At 38.4% G+C, this 14,219-nt stretch overlaps 1 protein-coding gene across 2 annotated transcripts in view; it reads right to left on the reverse strand.

Annotated features, from left to right (window-relative positions):
* The window catches only part of lingo3b (leucine rich repeat and Ig domain containing 3b), a 38,391-nt gene extending 27,253 nt beyond the window's left edge, over nucleotides 1–11,138 (reverse strand). Inside the window, exon 1 of one of the 2 annotated variants that reach the window (XM_065272550.1) lies at nucleotides 10,562–11,138. The gene's annotated coding sequence lies outside the window, so the exon portion shown is untranslated. Of the gene's footprint in view, nucleotides 1–8,454; nucleotides 8,715–10,561 lie in introns of those variants that run through there. The other variant, XM_065272549.1, reaches the window with a different exon arrangement.
* Nucleotides 11,139–14,219: the final 3,081 nt, after the last annotated feature.

Genomic DNA, 14,219 nt, shown 5'->3' on the forward strand with positions numbered 1-14,219 from the left:
TACAAAACAACACAACACGTAAGCATCAAGTTAACCGTTAAAAATATATTATTTCAGTTTTTTTTTAATTAGGGCTGCATGATAAATCGCATGCAATTGTCAGGTGCATCTCTATCAGTTCCTTGATTGGTACAAAATCGTAGCCTAGAAATCTAGACGCACCCTAGCGGCCGCAAAATATATTTCACAATACACTTAACAGCTCAAAAAAACAAAATTTGGTCAGGCCAATCACATCGTGTGTAGCGTCTGTGGGGCGGGCTTAACATGATGACGACAGAGCTGCGACGGTTCCTACTTGAAAACAAAGAATGGCTGCTGGCGAACAGCTTTCTTTTGAAGCGGCTTTGGCCGCGACTCTGGAGGACTTAGACTTATGTTTTTCTTTGAGAGAAGAGCAAATAACCCTACTGAAGTCCTTTTTAAGCAAGAAAGATGTGTTTGGAGTTTTGCAGACTGTTTGATATACCAATTAGCTAGCCTGGTTAGCCAGACCTACATCAAGACCTACATCGTTGCTCTGATTGGTCATAGCGCTATCCTATTGCGTGCAGAGGCATTTTGAGGAACAACCTTATATCCCGCCCCTTGCATTGAGCCGTTTGTGTGAAGAGTTGCCAGACCTTACATCTTGATGTAGGTCTGGCTAACCAGGCTAACAAAATCGCCATCCAAAGTGGCAACCATCAGCCTGCAGTAGGTGATGGCGATTTACTACTAATCAAGGAAACAGCTTTATTGACGAGATGCACTTGACAATTGCCTGTGATTTATTGTGTAACCCTAATTAAAATGTATTTACTTATGGGTTGTGGATTTGAGATGGGACCCAGGGGACTGCAACATCTTTGATGAGTAGATTCTTAGAGAAACCGACCTTGAACTGTGCCACACTGATTAAGCAGTCACCTGTGAAATGTTGAGAACAGACGGCTATTGTTCGATTCATGATTTTACATTTTCTTTCGTTCTGTATTAGTTCATGTTAATGATATGCAAAAGGTACAAACCCCAGAGTAAACAATGACGCGAGTTATCGTCTCCGACGTAGGGGTGTGCCGTTTTCAGAATTGGTGATGACGGTTCGTCACATAACCGTCGTTGGGGGGGGGGGGGCGTTTTGCTCGTTTAAATGCTCGTGGATTGACGGGAAAGTGTCATTTTACCATAAAATCATGAATGTGATGCCAAGTGTGTTTTAAACAGTAATAACTTTGAACAATTTAACAGAAAGCAATGAAAAATTTAAAAAACACACGGTTGCCAGAAAACTGCGCTGTCACTCTCTGCCCAGCATAAATTAATCCTCTATCTATCATCTATCTTAATAATCTTCAGAGAAAGAGATTTGTGCATTGGGCTTTTTATGTCTGTAATTGTGTCTATATCTGTCATTACACGGACCGGAACAGCACGAAAACAATGTGGATTAAAAGCGTATTGAAGAGGTTTTGCTCATAAATGCAGGTAAAAGAAAGTAATGTGAACTTGAGATTGTTATGCAGCCGGTGTAAAAGCACAATGGCTACGCGCGGCAAACGCTCTCCGCAGACGCGCTGCACAGTGCTCACCCGGCGTTTGAATAAACTAGACACTGATTAGCTACTTGCTCTACGTTTCTTTAAAACTAACAGCAAGACAACTAGCAGTGAATGTGCTTTCAGGAGAGTTAGCATGGGAGGATTTGAACTGGAAAAGCGGAGTGTACTGACGCCTTTCCACGGTTAAAACAACATTCCTTCTCATGGTCATTTATTCATGTTTATTTGATGCTATAAATTAACTAGAAGGAAGAGATGATTTGAAAGGTGAGACTTTGTTTAATATCTTTAATCTCAAAAGTAACCGAAAAGTAACCTGGTCTGTCCTGTATGTCAGCGTGTTGTCAGTGTCTGCTCCGCCCTATATTTTTCACTGCGTGAGAAGACTGTTAACAGTTGTTTTTAATTAGTATTTAAAAATTCTTTATAATAAAAAATGTTTTAAAAATTATTTTAATAACACGGTTTTGGTGGTTATAGAGTTCTAATGACGTGTCCAACTATAACCGTCGGTCTCACGGTTATATAATGACCGTCACACCCCTACTCCGACGTAAATGTCTCTTCTTGGACTACAACAAACACACTGATTGTAGACAACAGTTTACTTCCTGGGATTGGTGATGTAGTAAAGACCGACATTATCATAATTCATCCCGCTTTGACTCACAGCCTTTAAAGGACAAGTTCGGTAGCCTGACTACGTCAGACTTTGTACTTCCGCTAAATTTCATTACGCTTCTGTACTCAGTCTGAGATACCTCCCATTCAAACCGTTTTCCTCAGGTCTCAAAACAACCGGCGAATCAATGAACAGAGGGCGGGCTGAGAGCCGTGACGTAGACGCTAAGCGCCGAATGTACGGTTGTAGTTTGTAGTGGACATGGAGGCACAGAAAGCTATTTGCTCTGTTGTGGAGAACCGGCACTTGCCAACTTAATCCCGAACAAGAAAAGTGTTTGTTAAACATTTTGAATGGAGATTATGTTGTTGGCCTACTCCCGACAGGTTTTGGGAAAAGTTTAATTTATCAACTATTATCGATCGTCAGCGAGAAACTGTGTGCAGCACAGCTTGACGTGCACAACAATCGAGATATCATGGAAGGAAATTTCATTGTTCACAGTTAATGGTGGAGGACGCGTGGGCAAACATTCTTTGGTGACGTTTCTGATTAACCAGAAAAAAAGGTAGGAAGATTTAATTTACATATGGTTATGGCCGTCTGGTGGAAGAGTTTGAGAGGAGAGAGGGGCGTTCCTCCACTTAGACGTGAGTGGAAAGACACCGTAAGGATAGTGTTCAACTAGCTCTGGCCCGATTTACTTTACATAATCTGCAGAAGTCGTTCATAGCCATGTTAACTTCGGTATTTCGCTCGATGGGTTTGTTTTCACATCATGCGTGTGTTTTACAGCAGAAATTTGATGCGGCTGAGCTGGCGCATAACGCACATCATATCCAAACGTTATGTGATTGGCTTACGTTTAGACCAATGATTTTAAACTTCAGACAAGCCCCTCCCATGAGAAGGAAAACGATTGTCAATTATGCCCAGCCAGACTCTGTCTATGAAGCGAAGCAAAATAGCAGAGGATGGTTCTACCAGGCTACAAGTTCGGTATTTTACACTTAAAGCTAGGGGTGGGAATCGCTTGGACCCTCATGAATCGATTCAGAATCGATTCTTAGGGTCCCGATTCGATTCGGAAACGATTCTTGACGTACTAATTTGCATATCTGTGACGTCATTACGTCGCATTTGCTTTCAAAGCCAGGTTAATGTTTGCGCTTTTGCTAGTCTCTGAACTGTCATATACTGTACTTTAATGCAACTAGGGATAAATAATGTCATTCTTATATACATACTATACATACATGTGTTGTTTCTGTTGTAAGACATTAAAACCAGTAAAAATATTAATTTAACGTGACATATTAATTCTATATGTTAACCGGCATTAACTTCCACGAACGTTAAGCGTCTAATCATCATCATTATACACAGTGATTGGCAGTATTACTGTATTTATATAATGCAGCGCACCCAGCGACTGAATAACAAACTATGTGCATATTTTTACAGAAGTATATTCATGTTATATCTAAACAGTCTGCGGATGGTTTAGGGCAGGGGTGTACAATACGTCGATCGCAAAGGCAATGCCGGTAGATCGCACAACTGCTGCTCCACGCGCAAAATTGTCATTATGGTCTTTTGGAGTAATTGTGAAACATGCAGGTCTTTTTGAGTTGCTGCGCCTTTCTTCTCAAATGTGTTTTGCCATGCCACTGCAGCTCAGTCGTCTTTAACTTCCAAAATTCACATGGATGCACATTCTTGCCTCACGCAGTTCCTGATTCACACGCACGGTGTGTGTGTGTGTGTGTGAGCGAGCAAACGAGAGGGAGAGAGAGGCAGCATAGCGCTGATTTGTATGCTTCTAATACTGTTAGTTTCACTAAACCGCATCTCCGCTATTTTAAGGAGTACTCGACATGTACTCAAGGATTTTTTTTAAAACTCCTCAAAAATAATAGAGTAATGGTGACAGCCCTAAATTCAATGTAGAGATATATGCAGTATAGTCCTACAAGCATTTAAAGTGTTCTTTCTCTTCTGCTCTTGTAAGCTCGGCTATGCGCTCTTGCAGGGCGCGCTCTCTTAAGTTGTCCGTGTGCATCACCGCTCCCCCAGTTGAGTTCCGCCTTTTGGTTCTGATAACGTGACGTTATTTTGTAAACTAACATTTAAGAATCGATTCTTGACATTTGTGAATCGATTCAGAATCGGCCCACGTCCGAATCGCGATTCATCTAAGAATCGATTTTTTTGCCCACCCCTACTTAAAGCACTGTTTTCAGATTATATTTGCAGCGATTTTTGTGTGAGCATACCAGTGAACACCCCTGACCACTCGGTGAGTTTCACATCTTTGTAAACGAAAGTTTAATGCATTTTAGGAAGGATTGTTCCAGTGCACCATTAAACCCATTGTAGAGGTGTGAGGTGAAACACAACCACGCGAAAATTCTCAGGGCAGCCGCAAATGTCGAAATTTCAGTCAAAAACGTTCTATTTCACCATAAACAATCTGAAAACAGGGCTTTAAGTCTAAAATACCGAACTTGTCCTTCAAAGAGCACCTATTATGAGATACACGTTTTTAAACATCCTTTTGTGTGTAAGTGTGTATTAGTACATGCTAACGATATTCAAAAAGTACATACCTCAAAGAAAACGATGACGCGAGTTATCGTCTCTAACGTTCGAGGACTACAAAAAACACTCGGATTGTAGGCAACAGTTTACTTCCTGGGATTAGTGACGTAGATAAGACCAACATTATCATAGTTCAGCCCTCTCTGCTTTGCTTGGGTACGCCCTCAAAGACGGGGGTGGAGAGCGCCGAGTCAGAAGAGAGCTAAAATGGCGGAGGTTGGGAGTCCCTGCTTTGACTCTGACTCAAAACATCATGTATGACTTAGTTCAAGTTTTAATAACATGTATGTACTATGGGATATTACAATAACATGCTAAGGTGCTAATTTATTAGCATAATTGGTGCTCTTTAAGTTAACTCTTGTTAGCATTGCATTGTGAGCACATTTTTCAAACATGGTAAGGAGCGTCTTATTTCCCGCTGACGTCAAAGGTATTCAGGCCAATGACCACATACAAATTAGCTGGCCAATCAGAGACAAAGAGCTTTTCAAATCCATGTGTTTCAGGAAGAGAGTGAAATCTGGAGCTACAAAAATTTACAGTATGTGGAAAATAATGTGTTTTTAACCATAAACCACTCAAACACATTTTATTATACCAAATACACAAAATAACCTTGTTTTTTAGAAATGAAATAGGTGCATTTTAAATGAGCATTAACCTCGTATATTAATGTTTTTCAGAAGCTTGTGCAATAATTTAGTTTCCTGACATCCATCGATAGAACTGCGATATTCCTTGGTGGGGTTTTTTTGCAAAAGGGGGGGGGGATGCAGCGGTGACAGTGTTCGGGTGATGACTTCCTGATGTCACGATTTTACGGATGTCACAAAACCTTGTGAAAAAATCACAGCTACCTCAAGTAGGCTGTGTGAATTTGACTGTGAAATGACTGTTTTGAAACGTTCTTACTGAAATTTCAGATTCTACAATAATAATCTGACCAACGGCTCTCTCAGAATCACCTGACCTTTTTATTCCCGTCTTCAACTTAAAACTACTGCATGATTTTACTTGTTTTATTGTCATCAAGTGTTGAGATGTCTAATGCTACAGTACATACTGTATGAGGAATAAGTGAAGCTTGCCTTAGCATACACTCATAATAATGCTGCTAATTTTCAATTCAACATACATCAAGCGTATGCAAATGAGCACTTTATCACAGAGCGCACATTAAACCCCAGTCTGCCGTCGAATCACCACAGAAATGCTACATTTATTCTCATTCACTGCGTTCAATCACTGTCAACACAAGTGGAAGAGCGAATGTGTTATTCAGCTGAAAGGGTTTTGTTGCTCGTGTCCGAGGTGATTACAGTCTGAGTGAACCGTTCTCTGATTAACCTTCAACATCCACATAAAATGGACACAGAAGCCTGATGAAATGGATGTGATATATATTATAGCTTTTATCTGCCTCTCTCTCTCTCTCTTCTTGCTGGCTTTTGAGATTGTAGTCTGTTTAAAACCCCCATCGCCCCGGGAGAGACGGTAACGCGCCTGTCAGAAACACTTTCCATTATAATGGCCAGGACTGGCAAACAGAGGAGAAGCAGATAACACACATACACACAAACACATAAGACATCTGATCTTCAATGTTTTTCAGCATGTTGTGCTTTAATGTACAGATGCAATGCTCATTTAAATGTTTTGGGTTCATAGCTTCACATACAGGGTCATTCTGTGTCAAATTATCATTTTCTTTCCAGAGAAAGACTTTCCTAAAATAATAAATGTCATGAATGAAAATGAATCTACTTATATGTGGATGGGGTCATTTAAATGACAATTTCACAAGTATTTATGTAAAATGGTTCAATTTTGTTGTTTGCCGGTGAAAATGAGTACAATTACCACATGAAGCCACACTGAGATCTCTGAGATTGTATTATTGCCTCATAAACATTGATATCAAGACACATTTATTAAGAACCATAGTCTTAAAAGACACAAAAAAGTAAATTTCCCTTATTTTTAGTTACCCCTGGCAGGTAATGCAAAAAGGCACTGTAAGGGGCCAGTCACACCAATAGCGTTTATGGCAGTTGCAGGCGCCTTTTTTGAATGATATTCTATGGGCAGGGCGCGTTTGCGCGCTGTTTATGCGCGCTGAGCGCCTTGCGGTTTTTTGCCGCCTGCCGCGCACGCGTTTTTGAAGGAGCGCTGAGAGCGGAGAAGCGCCCGACGTCATTCGTGTCTTTCCATTGTCCAATCGAATGAGGGGAGAGGCGGGCCTTACGTTGTGGTGAGGGAAGTTTACAGTTGCTTTGAAGAACCGGACACCACTCGCTCACTCTCTCCTGTGTGTTTGTGCACCTCTCATCCTCAAACAAGGTCAGAGCAAGCGTCCTCTTTTTAAAGTTTCTGCTGATATGACAGTTAACAGCAAAAGAGCGCTCACGCTTCCATATTTGATTGACAAGACAGCTGACTCGGTGGTTGCTTAGCAATATGAAAAGCCGCGTCGCACTGCTCTTTTTTAAAAAAAAGCAGTGCGTCGCGCCTTGCGTTTGCAAGCGTTTAAAGCGCTTTTGGTGTGACTGCAGCCTAAAAAGTGTTTCTGTGCCTTAGTAGATTTAACAAAAATAAAATGAGTAAAATGTCTCAAAACATTTTAATTCTCATTTTTCATGAGTTAAAATAGCATAATAATTTGAGTAATTCTAAATGAACACATCATTGAGTAAATTCAACTTAATTTTATCATGTATAATCCACTTTTTTATAAGAAGGAAATTAACTTAATAATTTTGTGTTGAAACAAACCATAAATTATATAATAATCATAAAGTTAATTAATAAATCAGAAGACATGAACTAGTATTTTTTTCATTTAGATGTTACCTATTTTACTTAAGTCTGTGTATAGTATGCTGACATTTTTGACATTGGTTGTTTTTTATTTGCTTTTGCTTTTTCTTAAAATGCTGCTTAATATTTTCACATTAATTGAAATCCATATTATTAAGTTTTTTTAAAATATCAGTTAGTTCAGTAAACTTACAAAAAGTTGTTGGAAAACGTTGCCTTAATTTTATGGCGTCAGATCCAAGTAATAGTTTTTACAGTGGTAACACAGACTCGACCTACAGTACCAATGTTTACAATCAACAGTCAAGAGACTTCAAATCAAACAGGACCAACTAATATACACAGCACTAGTATTAGTTTTAAAGCTCTGTATACAAGCTTTCCACAACTCAATTATAAAATACTTCCAATACCAAATGCTCAGATTAATTCCTCTCATTTTTATTTCTCAAATAAAATGTTACTTTCCTCTTAAAACTCCTGATCCACACTGAGAGCAATGTCTGAGGAATAAAACTGTTGTGTCTAGGGACAGAAAGAAACAACACAACTGTACACTGCTTTGAGTGATGCTTCACAACAACACACACAACTGAACCCTAGTAAACATCATCACATCACACAGATAAACACAAAACTTTCTGCATCTCCTCTAACACTGTTCACTGTTTCTGAATCTGATAAACAAACAAAACTCCTGCAGGTAAAATCATGTTGCGTAACTGATGCGATACATCAGCCCACGAGCTCCACAGGTGCGCGTGTGTGTGCGTGAGCGTGTGTTATTCACGGTGGGGTCCAAATGTTCACACGAATAAACAGATTAAAAATGAATAATACATGATGTAAAAAGGCATAAAGTTTTCTCACCCAGCTCTGGAGTGTGAAGCCTCTGTCCTCATTGTGTGTCACATTATTCTGTCTGTCCACAGGTCACGCGATTACATCCATACACACCGCGCGCGCGCGCGCTTACCTTTCATACGCACACATCAGAGACGCATCTCAACACAGACACACATATACACATACATACACAAACATGTCTCAGTGTTGTCTCACTGCTGTCTCAGTGATGTCTTTCTGCTGTTTCAGTGATGTCTCTCTCTCTCTGTCTCTCTCTCTCTGCGGCGGTTCGTCTCTCAGCTCACCCCGCTGTCACGCTCAGGGAGCGTCTCAAAACTGCGCAACCCGAGCAGAAATGTAACGAGACTAAGGGATCGTGGATTATTATGTAGCATTTTGGAAAAAAATATAGTTTCCTATTTTGGAAAAAAAAATTCTTTATTATAAGTTAAGAAGGGATGACGTATGTGGTTCAACAAATGTGACTTACGGAGGACACAACCCGAAATCTTGGCCAGACATGTCTGGGGGAAAATGTCTGTATGGTCACCCTATGATATGTAAACCCTCGCAGGTGTGAACCTTAAGATGTTTTCTTGACCACAACAGTCTACAAAAGACTACAGCGGGACATAACCTCTCTCTCCTCCAGCCTGTTCGAGATGAAAGCCCTGATAAATCCATAAACATGTTCACTTTGTATTACAAGACACTAGCATTAATATACAGAAATAAAAGAATTAATATACAAAATAAATATACAGGATACACAGATCCAGAGTACCTCGAATACAATATTCCCAAATAAAGACAAAATAATGATAGTAATAGTAACTATGTATTCAGGTACCTGCATGTATCCCTGTATTTTCATTTATTATAGTCCTACAAAGATCAGAATGAAATCTAATTAAACAAGCTAACTTGTCTTCTTTTACAGGCCTTTGAAACTACATTTGCATACTTAAACATGCCATCATAGTTAAACAAGCATAGTCATTTTTGATCATCTGCATACCAGAATATTTCAGAAATTTGTCGTGTAATTGTAAATTAATCAGTTCACTCATTAAATTACAATATTTTAAAGATAAAGTTTCTTCTTATAAGAATTTGTAAAGAAAATCAGTTATTGTCAATAAAATATAAGAGAGAAAGTGAAGAGGAGTATATTCTGTGTTGTTGTGTTTACACACAGGGTCTGAATGGATGTCTGTGACCGTCCAGTAATTACACTCTTCTTTTATTCGAAGCTCTAAACAAATACTTTCTCTTCTTTAATTTATAGCACACAAACATTAAAAGACCCACTAATACATCAGTACTGACAGCTTCATTACAGCAAACATTAGCAGAATAGAGAGAGACAGAAACAGAGAGAGAAAGAGAGAAACACTATCAGGAGCGATAAAAGAAAGAGGGAGAGAAAATACAAAACATTTTTTTGTTTGTTTTCCAACAGAGACACAACAAAAATGTATTACCAACACAAACCTGCCTAGTTACATTGATGTATGATGGCTGGCAGACGCTGGTGTACAGTGCTGTATGATGAGGTGATGATCTTTACTCCTCCACAACTCACTTCATACAATTCTGTCTTCTCGCTACTATGGTAACTTATTTATAATGTACATAATAAATCTTTCATTCAATAAATATTTTCACAAATACAATGTAAATAAACCATGTTGTCTGTCTATGTGCGTGTTGGTGTATGTGTCTATATGTGTTTGTATGTGAGAGCTCCAGACCTCAGGCTGAACTCATTAAGAACTCAGTGGATGAAACATCTCTCTGGGTCAAAGCATCTTAATGTCTGACTCATACTGTGTTGCTCAGAACTCTAAAAAAGCAACAAAGAAAAAATATTTCATGTTTACAGACATTTGTATATGCATAGAAATCAAAAAATGGAAAAAGCAGAAAAAAAGTAGTTTTGTGTCAGGATCATGGCAGTATTTATGTGTTCTCCTGTCTCGTGTCCTCCTCCACACATGACAATATCAATGTATTCAAATAAATATCTTCAAACTATTCATAATGACGCACCTCTACTGTGAACCAAATTGAAACGAACAGTTTCTTGTAAAAATCTAGATTCTTTGATTGCTGTGATGGTTACACAAACCTTATATCCCTGAGGGCCACCGTAGAGCTCCAGATCAGTAGTGATGCTGTGAAGGAGAGCCACAGCAGAGCCATCCTGACCATATGCAACGGCACCTGGACTCACAACACTCACGCACGCACCCATGAAAAAAATACATGAAAAGAGCTACATGCAAGATGTTGATAAACTCCAGTTAAAAGTGGAAATGTTGTGCTGCTTCAGATTCAATTTCTACTAAATGTGGAATCTTGAGATTAAATTCATCAATCAAATTCAACCACTCATAAACACCTGCTGTAAACTAAAACAGAAAGAGTCATTTGACCTAAATAACCTTGAGTAACAATAAACTGACCTTGAGAAATGATGAAGTTTAATGAATGCTTGCAAATAAACAAAGCTTTGAATAAAATAACATCATCTGGACTGTAGGTTAAGCTGAGCTTTAGTAACGGTGACTCTGTTAGATATAGCAGCTGCTCTATAATGATGTATCCGTCTATCCCTGCATTTCAGCACAGCCTCCAGGTCTGGATTACTTTAAACCAGGCTCAGGAAATCCATCGACCGCTAATACCCATCACTCCATACGAGATCTGGAGAGACTGAAGATCACAGCCGCTGGTGGAAGTATTGAAGATGTGGCTACGTCTCAAGTTTAAGCACAGCAGCACACCCATAAAAGAAGTAAAGTGCTGGATGAGCGAGTCCATACTGAGCTTGTTATTGTGTGCATGAAATGAGAAAGAAGCTGCGATGCGTCTATGACCTATATTTACCGCTTGGGAGAATTTCATCCTTACTGTGAGAGAGGTTCAGGACAGACAGACCGAAGACATGTGCTTAACCGCAGGCTTTATTCTCTACAACACAACATAACGGTGCATATTAGCTTATCATTATCAAACATAATCACAAACAGACTGAAATCCTAGCACCATATCATCACATTCATTCAATTGAAAATCCACATGCAAGCTGCAAATTTGTGGATGAAAGAAAATGTTTGAGAAATGCAATATTGAGAAAATGGGAATTATTATACATCCCAGAAATGTAATGCAGGCTTTGTTTTCTTTGGGCAAACTGGTTTCTTATTTTTCCTTGAGATTCTGGGGTGACCTGCACAAGGGTTTCATGTAATTCGGTGTCTGTAGTGTGCCATAATAAACAAATGAAATAAATGAGTTCAGTCATTGACTAGATGGATGTCATTCAGTTTGGAGAAATTAGAATGAGTTGTTTATCTGATCCCATCATTCATTTTTACACCAGAAACACACCAGAGACAATCAAAAAACCTCTTCATAAGACATTACAAAATACTATTGTAAAAATATTTAACATTTATTCTCCTCTTTCTACAGAAGGGTTGTAATAACAATATTATCTAATACAGGTAAACTGGCTTTGAATCTTGAGCTTCAGCGACTGTGCCGTGTGGTGGGCAAGCGCTGTGTTTTACACCCTAACCCCTTACATTACAGTCTGTACTTCATAAACTGTGTGCTGAGTTTTGTCTTTAAAGCTTCACAGACAGGGACGGTTATCAAACGTGACTTATGGTGCTTTTGATCATTATGGGTGAGCCACTGTGGATTCAAACCCATGATCTTGACACTGTTAATGCATTAACCAGCTGACCCGGTTTAAGAAGAGCTCCTTCAACTTTTCTCAGTTTGTCTTGTATCATATAAGATTGAAGCATGAGGATGAGTACATTTAAGGAATAGTTCAACCTTGTCATCATTTATTCACTCGCATGTTGTTACAAACCTCTTCTCTATTTAACACAAAGAAGATATTTTGATTAATGACTGGAAGCACGCAGTTATACCACTGACTTATTACAGGTAGGAAAGACGAATACTATGAAAGTCAATGTACCATCAACTGTGTGTTGTTTATATCATCATTTATAACAATATATTTTTGTGTTCAACAGAGAAACTCATTCAGGCTTAGAACAACACGAGGGCAAGTAAATGATGACAGGATTTTTATTTTGCAAAATAATAATGATGGTAAATCATGTCTGCTTTAAAAAAAAATGATTAGTGTGCTGTCACATCATTTCTAATTAGATTTTAATAAACTGCCATTTAATCTGTTTAAAATGGATAAAAAAGTTAATTTTTGTGTTTAACTTTTTTTAACTCTTTCCCTGCCATTTAACTCGTCAATTAAGAGAAAATGCTTTCTTGCCAATGACAAGCTTTTCCGGCAATCCGTATTTCCGCTATTATCCACAAGGTGACATTCTTAACTAACTTTTAAAACCCAGAAGTATCCCCTTTGGGCAAACAGTTTAAACTCTGTATGTTTTGAGGATCGCTCTGAATCTGATTTCTAACAAAAGTTAGGGTGCACAAAAATGCATTTATTGCAGCTTTCTGCTCAATATTTGGTACTTTTGAAGAAACTTTCCCATAATGGAGAGGTGATAAAAAAAATGAAGATAAGATGAAACTGTTTTTAAGCAGAGGATCTGTTCTTTTTGATTATGGCAAGGCAGGCAAGGCAAGGCAAGTTTATTTGTATAGCACATTTCATACACAGAGGTCATTCAAAGTGCTTTACACAGAAATGAGAAAACAATAGAAAAAAGAAAATGTAAAAATATTTAATGTTTTATATATATATATATAAACAAATAAATAATTGTATGTTTATATATTTAAAGAAGTACATTTTACACTTTTGTGAAAATCATAAAAAATGCTGGCTCTGGCTGGCAACTTTTTTTAAAACACTGGTGAGGAAGAGTTAATTGAGTTAATTAATCTAAAATTTAGAGGGGGGCAAGGGGTCTCCAACATAAATTTTGCCTGGGGCCTCCAAAATGTCTAGAACTGGGCCTGGGTAAACTAAGAGAAAATGGACAGAACTGATAACTTCAAGGTAAAAGATGCATTTTAATACAGTTTATACTGACAACAAATCACAGACTGAGCCAAAACTTTCAGAACTTTGCTCTTGCCTTTTGAAAGGATTTAAATAGCTGGATTTCCAAAAAGAGAGATTGAAGCACACACACACACGCACACGCACGCACGCACGCACGCACGCACGCACACACACACACACACACACACACACACACACACAATCTACACAAGTCTATTTCACATGTGTTGTGTTCAGAAATATGTCAGAGCTGAAATTGTGTTATAATGTGAGCACAAGTCTGTGTCTCAGTGAGTTTCTGCTGTAATGATGCGTTTATGTACGACAGAAGTTGCATTACATTACAAGCCTCAATAACACAACATCTGCTCAAAAGTCCCATTTGTATACATGCAATATCTGCACTGTGTATAAAGAATCATTGTGTATTTATCATTATTTCTAATGGATTATTAATAATTGTATTGGCAGACACCAAACAGAGCTTCACAGCAGGGTTGAATGAACTTCTTGCATTATGCGAGCAGCTCATCTCATGCATATTAATGAAGTCTATAGGCCTGTGAAATTCATTAAGTAATGAACTATAATTACATGCTTCAATTTCCTATTCATCTGCCTGCTAAGCCTTCAAAAACACTTTTTTAAACACGGTAGATTTGATCGGTGGTATTAATAATATTTATGATGCTCTATTTCACCACAACAACAAAAGTCAACGTTCAAAGATGATGAGTTTTTTTTTTACGAATAAAATTATTTATGCAGC

Source organism: Paramisgurnus dabryanus, chromosome 6, assembly GCF_030506205.2.
Source record: "Paramisgurnus dabryanus chromosome 6, PD_genome_1.1, whole genome shotgun sequence".
NCBI classification, from domain to species: Eukaryota; Metazoa; Chordata; class Actinopteri; order Cypriniformes; family Cobitidae; genus Paramisgurnus; species Paramisgurnus dabryanus.